This window comes from Dipodomys spectabilis, unplaced genomic scaffold (genome assembly GCF_019054845.1).
Source record: "Dipodomys spectabilis isolate Male_0828 unplaced genomic scaffold, ASM1905484v1 ptg000001l, whole genome shotgun sequence".
In the NCBI taxonomy this organism is placed as follows: Eukaryota; Metazoa; Chordata; class Mammalia; order Rodentia; family Heteromyidae; genus Dipodomys; species Dipodomys spectabilis.
Genome location: NW_024870678.1, coordinates 23,721,453 through 23,735,130, shown reverse-complemented (window position 1 = coordinate 23,735,130; position 13,678 = coordinate 23,721,453). Strand labels below are relative to the sequence as shown.

Sequence of the window (13,678 nt, the reverse complement as noted above, 5' to 3'; positions counted from 1 at the left end):
AACACACAAATGCTCTAAATGGGAAGTAATGATCAGATTTTCAGGAGAGGGGTGGTGTCATGTGTATTACTTCTCTTGTAAAATAAGCTCTTGAAAGTCAATGACTAGCCAGGCACTAGTGGCTCTCGCCTGTAATCCCAGCTACTCAGGAGGCTGAGATCTGAGGATCGTGGTTCAAAGCCAGCCCAAGCAGGAAAGTCCATGAGACTCTTATCTCTGATTAACCACCAGAAAAATGGAAGTGGCACTGTGGCTCATGTTGTAGAGCACTCACCTTGAGCTGAAGAGCTCAGGGACAGTGCCCAGGCCCAGAGATCAAACCCCATGAGTGACAAATTTTTTAAAAAAAAGTCAGTGACTACTAAAGAAATACTCATGCTACTTTCCAAGGCCAGCCAGGTAGATTCTCCACAACTGCCACATTCCCAACAGAGTTCTAGAGAGGCTTGCTCTGTGAGACCTACTTTCTCATCTAGGCCCTAGGAGGTTTCTCAAATTCTGGAATATTCTCAGGCCTTAAAAGTGGTAGATAAGCTATAATGCCAGCATTACAAGTTGGACTCTGAAACTAGAAAGTTTTCATTTTAGCAACACTTAAAACTACCATGGCCTCACGGCTTACTTCACCATTTTCTGCACCTCTTTCCTAAGACTATAAGCCACTATATTTGGAGATTTTTTTCCCCATCCTTTTCACAAGTCTTATAAGGTGCTTTGCATATGGTAGGTTCCCCAAAAATACTGGATAGAACTTAATATGTAAACTATCATTTATTTTGTTTCCAAGGTCCTCAAATACTACTTACCTGTGATATGCTTCTTAAACAAGAGTATTATTCACAAGAGAGTTAAAAATGATAGTCAAAGATTTTTTGAAGAAACAAAAAATGATAGGGTCCAAAGGAGCCAAATAATACTAACTTCTTTGCAAAGTAGGTTTTTTTCATATTCTTTGTGTTGAGTTCTAACCAGGAATGGTTTTGTGAAGAATAAGATATAAACATTTGCTCATAGGATGCCCCATTTATCAAGTTACCACATCCTCCTGTGGTTTGTATATGAAGAGCTAAAACCCAAACAAGCACCACCTCTCTCCGTCATCCAGAATGTTTGTGTTCACACTTACAGAGAACAGGTGAACCCCATTGTAAATATTAACTCATTCAGCCATACAAGACCTGAGGAATGGGTTGATTATTAGCTTCACATTCTAGATGAAGAAACAATGGCTCACTGGTCTTTGCTTGTTTCAGATTCACACACAATTAGAAGTTCTGCAGCAGTAGGAAGGCTGTTGGAATTCAGCTGGGTTGCAACTCTACTTAGCAGTGTTGGCATTAACAGAGCATTGATACCTCCAATGCCAAGCCCTTGGTGCCTCCTATTTTCATTGCAGGCATCATTAGCTAAGATTTTGATGAGGTGAGTAATTTAGTTTATCCCTAGATATTGGAAATATAGTGTTAAAAGCATTTAAAATGCTTTCTCATTAGAAGTTACTGGTTTGACCTACTATTTAATAATACTACGCAAATGCCTTTGAAATCAAGTTAGGGTTTGCTTTCTTTTTCTTGGTAATTAAAATTTTCTTGGTAGTCTAATTTGCCATTAGACAATTCTTATCTTTTTCAGTTAATGTACAAATTCAATTCTCATTTTAATCCATGCTCTCACTTTCTAGCCCAGTTATGGACTCAGGAAAAAAAATCACAGATTGTATAATGAAAGCTCTTTCTTCTCTTTCTTTCACTCCTGACATACTTCTTGGCCTCTCCTCCTTTTGTTCCAAGTCCCTTTTCTCCCAAAACCTTTTTCCAGGAATCCCTCCTACTTCCATCGATTTAACTGCTCAAGTTAGGAACCCAAGATCATCCTTCTCTAAATCCCATCAACAATCAAGTCTTAAGGATGAGCCCTACCAAATAGATCTCAACTCTACTTCACTTAATGTTCACCATTCTTGCCCCCCATCCAAGCCGTCATATTTCCTCTGTTTCTGTAAATGTCCACCCTTGCAGATCTGGACATTAAGCCTCTCCTGTACTTCAGCCACACTGACTGGCCAATGTGCCAACTTCTTTTCCATTTTGCAGACTATTAAAGCCCTATGCATAAAATTAGTCCATTCCTACCTAGACTCTGGTGGCTTCTGCCTATAATCCTAGCTACTCAAGAGGCTGGGATCTGAGGAGTATGGTTCAAAGCCAGTCCCCATGAGACTCTTATCTCCAATTAACCACTGAAAAACTGGAAGAAAACTTTGGCTCAAAGTGGTAGAGTGCTAGCCTTGAGCAAAGGAGCTCAGGGAGAGCACCCAGGCCCTGAGTTCATGCCCCACAACACACACACACACACACACACACACACACACACACACACACACACACACACACACACACACACACACACACACACATGAGACTGAGATAGGAGGATCATAGTTTGAAGGTAGCCTGGGCATGAAAGTCTATGAGACTCTTATCTCCAATTAACCACCAAAAAGCTAAAAGTAGAGCTGTGTCTCAAGTGTAGAGTGCTAGTCTGGAGTATGAAGGCTCAGAGACAGTGCCTAAGTCCTGAGTTCAAACCCTAGGGCCAACGCACACACATACACACAAAACACCCTTTCCTAAAAGCCCAGATAAAATTCTCTATGGTCCTGCAGCACTACTAATTTTCAATGCAGAGCATATGTTGTAAGGGTGCTTCCATATCTAATCTAATCTGACTTTCAAGGCAGATTTTTTTTATTATCTCTATTGTACTGAATCTAATGGTTAATACACTGTTGGCTTTCTAGCTCCAAATCCCTCTCTTCATGCATGCTCTGTTTTGTGATGCTGGGATGACACTCTGAAAAGCCTATTTCCCTGTGTTGACTTCTGGTGAGTTCTGCCCAAGAGGACCCTGCAAAGACTAGAAGGCAGGAGAGGAGAGAAGGGACTTGATCCCTGTCATTCCAATATGGTAGTGGCAGCAACTCCTCCCTAGGCATCCAGTCAGGGCTCAGGGCTCTTCCCACTTTCTTCAACCAACCTCACTGTGTGGCTCAGGTCTGTTAGCAATAACTAGGTCAGGCCTCCTCTGCTGGTGTCTAACATGTCACTTTATAATTCTGTAACACTGTCTTATTCACTTGAAGAAAGGGTCTTCAGTTGTTCAATGTTCCTTAAGTGGGTATCTAAGCTACTTATGGCTAGAAATGGGAATCAAAGGTTTTCTCGACGTGTTGATCAATATGTAAATAAGGACTTCCTATGCACAGATGGGCCCTGCTTTCCCTGTCTGCTTGAGGTGTGACAGTGGACCTGCGTGCTAGCAGATCCACGTGGCAGAACTCAGCCTCTTCTGCTGTGGGCTGAGGGGCGCAGGTGTGCTCCCAATCTCCAACTTCCCTCTAGCCAGACCATAGAAACCTTACGGCATGGCACATGAGAATGCTGAAATCGTGCGGCTTTGCTCAATGACAACAGGAGGATCTCTGCAACCCAGGATACACTTGGATAGAGTTAACCTGAAGATTTACAAAACACACCCATAAGCCTCGAGGGGCCACAGAGCCCCAAGTTTATTTATTAGATGTGTTCTAGGACTTAGGTAGCATTTTTCTAGGTACCTTACAGATCTTTGCTTAGTCTTCATAACAATAATTTCACATAGGTACCACTAGTAGACACCCTTTCAGAGATGGAGAAATTGAGGCACAAGAGGATAAGTAACCTGGGGCAGGGAAGGTGGCTCAGTGGTAGAGAGCTAGCCTTGCATGCATGAGGCCCTGGGTTTGATTCCTCAGCACCACATAAGCAGAAAAAGCTGGAAGTGGTGCTGTGGCTCAAGTGGTAGAGCACTAGCCTTGAGCTGAAGAGCTGAGGGACAGCGCCCAGGCCCAGAGGTCAGGCCCATAACCCACAAAAAAAAAAAAAAAAGAGGGTAAGTAACCCATCCAAGGTCGCAGAGCTGCCATAGTGCTACCACAGTGCTACCACAGGGTAGAGACTCAAGCCCTAAAACCTAACTCCCAAGGCTAGGTCTATAAACACTGGACTATCTTGAGAATTGCTCACAATTTTTGTATGATGATGACTTTGAAATGCAATTTAGGGACCCTAAATGTTTGGGTAACCTATGGCATGAACTACATAACTGAATTTCCTTCCGTATGGAGAACAGAAGAGAAGACAGGTGAGGTAACAGAGACCTTCCATCATTGAATTGCAGATGCTGATGACTAACCAAATTTGCACTGGGCTCAAGACCTTACTGGCATGGTTCTCTGTAACTAAATCACCCTAGTGATCTCACCTTTTGTCTGTTTACAACACTCCCCAAACACCTAGGGGAACTTTTGTCAAAGACAGCTCAGCTAGAAAATCAATTTCTCCACTTCTGAATGAATGCTCACTTTGTTTTCCTGGAGTTTTTCCTTTCAGAGGGGCGCCCGTCACTGAGGGCACTGTATTAAGTCAGGCTGCCCACTGCTCTGTAGGGTCAAACTCCAAGTGGATTCTTGTCCTTCCTGGTCCAGCGGTGGCAGGAAGGCACCATTTCTTCCTCTTCCTTCCCTTGTCTTTGTCACTTCTACATCCTGGTGACTTGAAGATGATATTCGCTTTCTCTTAACTTAAATTTTAGTTCTACTAACTAAACTGGATTCCTTTCCCCTCCCAAATATGAAGTTAACTTCTGACCAATGCTATTTAGCTAACATCTAGGCTAGAATTCAAGTCTGATCTCTCGTGGTCAAGCACTTGTTCCGTTGGTTTAATTATGACTGGTACTCTCCCACTTGTGTGATGCTTCTAACCCTATTACTTCTAACTTGAGCTCTTGCTCCTCTTCTCTCCACAGACATCCTAGCCACCTTCCTGTTTGCAATGCTGGCCAAGACATTGCTGAGGCTTTTTGTACTTGTAGTTCCTTGTGTGTGGAATGATCTTCTCCCCTACCTGCTTTAAGTCTTTGTTCAAGTGTTGCCTTGACTAATAGGCCTTCCTTGGCTATTTAAAGAGGAAACCCATCCACAATACTCTTCAAATACCTTCGGTGCTTTATTTTTTAATGCTGCCAAGGTTTTGGTCTTGGCCACATGCAAAGTACAAAGATGATTTCATTACAATGCAGCTTTTGAATCTACACCAGGCAAGCTGTCCCAGAATGGCTCCCAAGTCAAATTAAAAAATGATCCAATCACACAGCTGATTAAATCAATTTAAAAATCACAATGAGAGAGCAGTGGGGATAAGTTCACTGCACAGAAATGACTAAAAGAGGTTCAGTTCCCTGGCCTTGGCTACCACAAGGTTCACATGGCTATTTCTCATCACACCAGCCTGCTAAGATAGTTGGAGAAGAGTTCAATTTAATCAGCTATTCTTAGCCGTCAAAAAAGCATCTGGAACCTGTATATAGCCATGCTCTTGCTTGCCAATTAGCCTGCTGAGCAGCTAGTATTTGTGGGTTTTGAACAAGAGCCACTTGAGGTCAGAATGAATTTTACAAACAAGTGACCAAATCAAAAACCATGAATACTAAGAGACTTCCAAGCATTATAATGTGATGATTATCAGGTATTCTAGCCCTGCCCTTCATCTCTGTCCTGGTTGGTGTGCTGATGCTCTATTCCATCTTTTTGCTGTGTCTCGGGTTACTAATTTACTTACTCCTCCTGCTTGCCAGATTCCTTCTGTAGAAAATTGAATATTCTCAAGCAATACTGCAAGCACAGGACAGCCTTGGCACATACCACATCCTTCCCTTTCTTCTTTATTGTCTGTTGTGATTTGGATTCAAAATGCTCTTTCAGAAACTCATGTGCAGAAGGTTTGGTGCTCAATGTGGCAGTGTTGAGATCCAGCCTTGAAAGATGATTGGATCATGAGGCCTCTGACTTCATGTATAGATTCATGTTAATGGGCTGCTGGAAGGTAGAGCCTAGTTGGATGAAGTAGGTCACAGAGGGTAGGAGTGCCTTGTTGAAAGGCTATTTTATCCTTGGATCCTTCTCATTTCCTCTGCTTCCCAGACATAGTCAGATGAGCTTTGCTTTAACCATATGCTCCCACCATGATCGCTGCCTCACTATAGACCCAGAAATGCTGGAGCCAAATGAGTATACCCTAAAACTTCTGCAACCAGGAGCCCAGATCCATAGTTATTGCTTTGATTTTTTTTCAGACATTTTTGTCTGAAAAAGCAACGTGAGGCTGACATATACACTTATACATTCACCTAATGAGACCAGGAGTGCAATGGACACAAAATTATGTTTTGAGGTGTTTCTGTTTTTGTTTTTACTGATGGAACTTAGCACCTAGATAGGTGCTTGGTATAATGCCACTACTTTAAATGTAAAGTTTGAAATTAAAATGAATGGAACTCAGGAAACCAAAGATTAAGCCAAAATATGAAATGTCAGGGAACAGGAGGGACAATGACTTGGATCAGAAAAGGAAGAAGAAAGTGAAAGCCAGTTCTGGGCCATGACCCTTGCCCAGATGGTCGGTAATTCTCGACAGGCCCAAGGGTGTGGCAGTGATTAGAATCTTCGCTCTGAAACCCTGGAGATCACCTCTCTTTTCGAGAAATGTTCACAATGTTTTCTATGCTCCCCAACTAGTTTTTCTTTTGCCCATGCCATTCACAAATCATTTTAAATTACATACCATCAAATATTTGTTCAATGAACAAATAGGCTATTATAGTTATACACCGTTATAAAGAGTGAAGCTAACATGACTTTCATTATTCATTCCATGACATTGTATTTATTCAACCCAAAGGAGAACTGGATAGAAGTTGAAACCTGGTGGATGCACTAGTTCAGTCTTTAGGTCTTGTGTTAGTTAAGGCTGTTATGACAAATGCTCCAGGCTGAATGGCCTCAATCCCAGAATTTACTGCCCCAGGTCCAGAAACTAACATCTCAAAGTTCAAGTTCCTAAACTATTTATCTCCTGATGATGGCTTTCTTCCCGGCTTGAAGACATCTATTTTCACAAAAGGTGCTCACATGGCCTTTCTGGTTCTTGTGAGAAGACTAGATATGGAGAAGGAAAAAGGAAGAGAGACTTAGAAGAAGTAAAGAGAGGAAGAGTGAGAAGGAAAAGAAGAGGGAAGGAAGAAGGAAGGAAATGGGGGAGTGGGGAGAGAATTTCCTTTTGTAAGGCTAGGGTTCTATGGGGCTAAAGCCCTTCCCTTATGTCCTAACAAACTTAATTACCTCCTGAGGACCATGCTCACAAATCCAGTCATGCTTGCTGTTGGGTTTCAACGTAAGAATTAGAGAAGGGGAGAGTAAAGAGATTTGGTCCTTAGCAGGCCTGATTTCTAACCAGTGCACTATTTTTTACATTTCTCCTTCTTCCATGTTATTTATCAACTTAAAAAATTATACATTTTCTATAAAAATCCACAATTTAATCCTTTGCTACTCTTGGCCTGTTTCACTCATTTATCTGTTCAGCATCTTTAGACAGTTAAATTTTCTTTCCAAGTCTATTGGTTTAATCAGAGACTAGATTTTTCTAAACCAAAATTTAGGACATAAGACCTATACATATCAATATATATATCAATATATATGTTTATGGAAGAATAGATAGGAAGTCAGAAATTGGAGCCACCTTGGAAAATCTTGGGTGTCTGAGAATGATGCATTAGCATCTATTCTCCATGCTTGTCTGCCAGTAGTTGATGAGACCTTAACACCACTAATGTTCACAGGTTCAGTCTGATAAACTAGACTTTTGGATAGTGTTGGTGCTAGACTGCAGAAAAGATAGAAGTAGAGGGCTGGGAAGGTGGCTCAGTGGTAGAACGCTTGCCTTGCATGCATGAGGCCCTGGGTTCGATTCCTCAGCACCATATAAGCAGAAAAAAAAAAAGCCGGAAGTGGTGCCATGGCTCAAGTGTTAGCGTGCTAGCCTTGAGCTGAAGAGCTGAGGGACAGTGCCCAGGCCCAGAGTTCAGGCCCCACAACCAGACTCCCCGCCCCCCCCCCCCAAAAAAAAAGATAGAAGTAGAAAGCAGACACAGTTTTCTTTGGTCATGAGCCACAGCAAGTCATTCTACTGGCAACCCTGTATATAGTAATATACTCTGATTGAGTCTACCCTATTCCTTTCCATTCTGTAACGCAATGCTCATTATGACATAGTTGACTTCCCAAATCCAAACTGACCATGACTTGTAGTTTTGGTTTCCTTTCTGTTAAATATTTTTGAAGCCAGGTGGCAGTGGCTCATACCTATAATCCTAGCCAGTCAGGAGGCTGAGATCTGAGGACGGAGATCTGAAGCCAGCCTGGTCAGGAAAGTATGGGTGACTCTGATCCCTAATTAACCACTAAAAAGTTGAATGTAGGTGTGACTCAAATTGTAGAGTGGGAGCCTTGAGGAAAAAATTTAAAAGCTCAGGGACAGTGCCTAGGTCCTGAGTTTCATTCTCTTGGAAGTTTATCTGCTGAAACTGCTTCCAGCCATGATCAGAGATGCTCGGAGCTGGAGGGGGCTGTGGAGGTCAACTCAGAAGCCACCACTCATGGAGTGTGCAGGTGAAAGCTTCTCAGTGTTTAAATATAGTGATCCCAATAAAGCAATTCACAATTGCTCCCTTTGGGTTTCAGTCTTCTAAAAATTTCTGGTCTCCAGCATAGTAACATGGTTTAGGGTTGTAGTCTTACTCTAGAGAAGTAGAAGGGGAAAACAAAAACAAAAGCAACCAGACCAGGATCTGATTGCACACCTCAAATTGCTGTCTGATGGCTAAAGAGCTGCAAAAGAACCAAAGAAACAAACCTTGTTTTTCACTCCTCAGCAGAAAAAGTAGACTTGAAGCTGCTAATTGGTGAAGATGAGTTCTGTGCTGCCATCTATTGGTCTGGCTGTGAAACCGCAGGCTTTAGGTTTGGACAATTTTTTAAAGGCCGCTTGTCTGTTTTTAAATATATTGTTTTGGAAGAACTAAAGTTCCTTTTACCTATCCTCCAAGCTTCTATTTCCAAAGCAGTTTGAATCAAGTGAAGGAATCATGATGGAAGTGACCCATCTTTAACCCTGATGAAGCTGTTCTGCGTGGAGACCACAGGGAAGGGGGAATTCCCACCCCAGCTCATTACTGCCCTAGCCGACATGCTTCCCTTTAGGATGGTTTAAGGGAAGGAGGGACTGTCTGCCTCAGAAGACTTCAAAGGACATGCTGTTCTAGTCCTTTAGATCTGTGATTTCTTCATGGGCCTTGTGAGATTACCATATGTTATGAGCAAATGGCAGCATTCAAACAAAACAACATAGTTTCTCCCTGTTTTGAAACCTGTTGATTCTAAATGATCTACCCTCTGGGTCATTTGTTAGTAAGAGAAAGCGGACATCAAATTCCAACCACTTCCATTTGTGACCCTAATGATTTGGGAGGCTGAGATGGAGATGTTGACTCTCCATGGTCAGGGTAGGCCGAAAAGAAATTTTGGAAATCCACATCTCAATTACCAAAAAAAAACCCCACAATGCCTGTTCCTAGCTACACAGGATTGCAGTCCAGGCAGGCTGGAGCAAAACTGTGAAATCTATTTGAAAAATAACAACAGCAATAACAACATCAACAACAACAAAAAAAAACAGGGATATAAGTATGGCTCAAATGGTAGAATACTTGGTGCAAGGCCCTGAGATCAAACCCCCGTAATGCCACACACACAAAAAAGAGGTTGCTGTTTCAATAGACTAACAAAAACATTCTATTTACAAAACTTCCCAACAAAGGTATGGTTCTATTTATGGACAAATATAATTTATTATGACTGACCCCCAGCCCTAAGGATGGGGGTTAGGGAGCCTAGAGGAAGGAGTAGGTAATTAATTTTTGAGTCAAGTGGTTAGGGTATGCCATAGGAGAGCTGTATCTGAGCAGAGACTCGAAGTATGGGGAGCAATCAGCCGTGTATGTGTATGAGGAAGAGGAGCACTCTAGGCCTGGTGGTTTGCAAATAGCCTGTACAAAGGACTTGAGGAAGTATATGCCTAGAAAGATAGTCTTCAGAGGTAAGGTGAGAGGCAATGCAGACTGTAACTCCTTATGGGTTCCAGTGAGAACTTTGCCTCTCTGCTCTGTAGCTGACTCTATGGTGGGTGCTGGGGATAAACCTAGGGCCCTATGCAGGATAGGTGAGGGCAAGCTCCTGAGCCACACCCCAGCCTCACCCTTCAATGTGCCCCTGCTCTTGCTTTCATTCTTACTCCTCAGTTTACTCTAGCACAGTATTGCTCCACTTCAATACAATTGATTGACTGGACTGGGGAATTCTTAATTGCTGGGAGGAGGGGCTGCCCTGTGCTTCTGAGGAGGGTTGATTTTTGTAGGAAACACCCCAAGTCAGTAAGCCAAATGTGTTATGAAACATTATATTATGAGATGGGTGGTGATACAGAGATAGAAACAGTTTAGTTGCCCTATTACAATCGGAGAAATCAGAGCTCAAAGGAAGTTTACCAGCCTTCTTGGCCTCTACTCTCTGTCTGTTTATAGCTCTCTCCTTTAGGGCATGGCAACTAAAGTTTCCAAACATTGCTGTCGCTGGAGTAGACCACTCTCCACTCTTTAAGGCGTGAGTCTAATGGCTACATTTTGTGACATGTCCTTGGACCTCCTGCTTTATGAGGTCTTCTGTCTACTCTCTACCTAATCTAGTTCCTTAAGTAACCCTGTTTCTCTATTGTGTTTTAGGGGCTGTTCCCCGCACCTAACCCCTTAATACATATCCTCAGAGCTGCGCCATAATCACCAGCATTCTGCTTCCAGATCTTCCGTGTTTATGGTAGGAGGAAAACAGCTTTTATAGACCATCTGTTTGCCCATTATAAGATGGCATCCTGATTATCTTTTCTGAGTATTTTCCTTGTTAAGACATAGGGTTTTTTGTTGTTGTTGATGGTAATGCTGATGACGGAAAACTAGAAAAAGAAAAAAAAAAGACGTTAGATGCCAAATAATCTTTGGCAAAAACTTCTGGGAAACTCCCGGCCTAGTGGGAAAATTACTGGGTTTTGTATGATAGTACAAGCATTCACTAATCCTATGAGGACAGCTGTTAACCAGGTTGCATAGGGAGAGACCAGCAAAACAAAATTTGTTATGAAATAGTATCTGGAAATGTGTGGTTATGTGGAGATAGAATCAGAGCTCAGCGTTCCACATTAGACAAAGAAAGTTAGGGCTTCTCAAGAGATAACCAATGCAATTTGATGTTTGGTAGTGGGGATCAAAGCCAGGCTTTCTGCATGTTGTGTTCTTGACCACTGAGCCACATCCCCAGCCTGTCATTCTTTCACTTAGGAAATAACAAGACAGATCATTTCTTTGCCCAGCAGATATAAATAGCATCTGAATCAGGGTTTAAACTCATATCTCTCAATTCTTTGTTTTGATTTGTGATGAAGTTTTCTCAGTCCATTGCAAAATTAAAGGAAAAAAAGACAATTTGAGATCTCTTGCTAAAGATGAACTAAATTTGTAGAACTGTGCTTTATCCTGAGATCTATGCCCTTCTAGCCTGTCTACCTTTTCTTGGTGATGAAATATTTTCTCTGTTAGGCAATAATGATTCTAGATTCATTTGGAGTTTTGGGGAGTTTTCTTAATGCCCTTATTTTTTTCAACCCCAAAGCAGCTCATTACCTCTGCCCTTTTTCTAAAATGAACAAAATTCTGAGAACTACTGAAATACAGTACCTATGTTCAAAAGAGCAAGAGAGGTTTGTTTGTTCTCAAGGAGCAAGGCAGGATTCACAGGCCTGCTGGATGAAAGAAGATGGAGAGCCATCAATTAGCTATTTTCACGAAGAATGGTAGCCCACCGCTCAGACCTCCTGTACTTCACTGGATTCTCCCTCCTCTCTCCCCTTCACACCTTTGTCTCTCAGTGATCCAGAAGCTTCTTGAGCTCTTCAGCATGACTTCTGACTTGAAGTCTCTGGGGTCACCCAGCTCACCCAGGTCAGGTCTGGTTGAGGGAGGGAGGAGAGGACCCTGAGCCCCTCAATTTTCTTTCTGGCTATCCTAGAATGCACAAGCCTGACGATAGCAGTTCTCCACTACCAGGAAGCCTACTGCCTGAGAAAAGAATACCAACATCCAAGGAAATAGAGCATCGGAGGAGCTGGGCTTGGATCTGGCTTCTTTCATTGGCTCCTTCAGTCACTGTTGCTCTAGGAAGTGAAAGACTCAAGTTACTAGAAAAATTTCATCGGGTTCGAGTCTCTACCAAAATGTCCCAGAGAACCAGCTAGCCCAACTATGTGGATTCCCCATTTCCATTTTACCAAGGCTTCTGAGTTGTCTACAGATGAACCTGGTGGTTTCCCCATGGCCTACATGGCCTGGGATTGCTTTCAGCCTGTGAGCCTCAGCAGCTGCAATCAGCCCTCAAGGAAAGAGTAGGAGGGTTTGGAAGAGGAATGTGACAGTGGTCCGTCATCTCTGAGATTTGAATGTGTTTTCAAGGGAAAAGGAAACCCAAAAAGAGAAAACATTTGTGGTCAATGTTTACTTGTATTTCCTCATCTTCTAGTGGGATTTCTTCTCATCCTCTTTCCAGTCTTATAGATGTGCGTGGGTCAGATGTTTCTGCATCAGTTTGGACTACCAAGGTTATGTCTGGCCAAGGACAATGCTGCACTTACATCTGGATGACTACTACTACTTCCATGGGCTTACCTGGAAACACTGCCAAATACCCTGCAGAGAGGAGAGCAGGGATCTCACAGGCACTGAACATCTTCATAAGACCCAAGAGGTCTCCGGTTACAAAGCCTTCCCTGTGTATTCTCATTTCATTGTCACAGCAGGCCCACATGGTGAGTGTATTATCCTTACTTTATAGAGGACGAAACAGCTGTTTACTGGAGTTAGGTATCCTGACCCAGGTCACTGGGCTTAAAGAAGACAGAACATCCTCTATTTAGGCCAGGATCAACCCAGGATTTGACCTCAGATTCCCTGCTCCCCCTCCCCCATGTCCTAGAAGTGATCTTTTCTCAAGACCCGATTCTAGTGGACACAATTGGCCACCAGATGCATTGTGAAAATGAGGGTGAGGAGTGTAGCTTTGAGCCATGATGTGGCAGAGAAGAAATCTATGGGACAGAGACAGAGAAGCCTTACTTAGACCCACCACCCATCAATACTCAAGATATAAGTCACCTGTGAGTGCCAGCTACCCCCCATACCCCCCAGCCCCACTTGTGGCCCTCCGTCTTTGAAGTCTTTCACCTGAGAGCCTTGCTGGACAACAGAGACACTTTGGCACAAGATGAAGAGAGATGTTTATTCTGTCAAAAATAAAATCCCAAATACTTGGATTTCAGATTTTAATTTTCCATCCAAGGCCATGATTATCATCTTGGGTTGCGTGTTCCATTTCAGATGACTAATCTAGAATAGCAGGTATACCACATGTTTAGATGCAGGAAAAAGAACTATGCCTAATGAAGTGGATATGTGTGTGTGTATCACAACATGTGTGCATATAATATTATATATAAAAATATATAATACACATAAATATTATATATATGGGGGGGAAGCATGAAATTTTAGGGATCCAATGTGACTTTGCACACCCCAGGAAATCCTCTGGCTTCGGTCTGGAGAGCTGAAGACTGTTTACATTCCAGTGGAATTCCGG

General features: G+C 42.6%; 1 pseudogene; it reads right to left on the bottom strand.

Annotated features, from left to right (window-relative positions):
* Positions 1 to 12,847, bottom strand: part of LOC122094916 — a 32,390-nt pseudogene extending 19,543 nt beyond the window's left edge.
* Between the last annotated feature and the right edge of the window lie 831 nt (positions 12,848 to 13,678).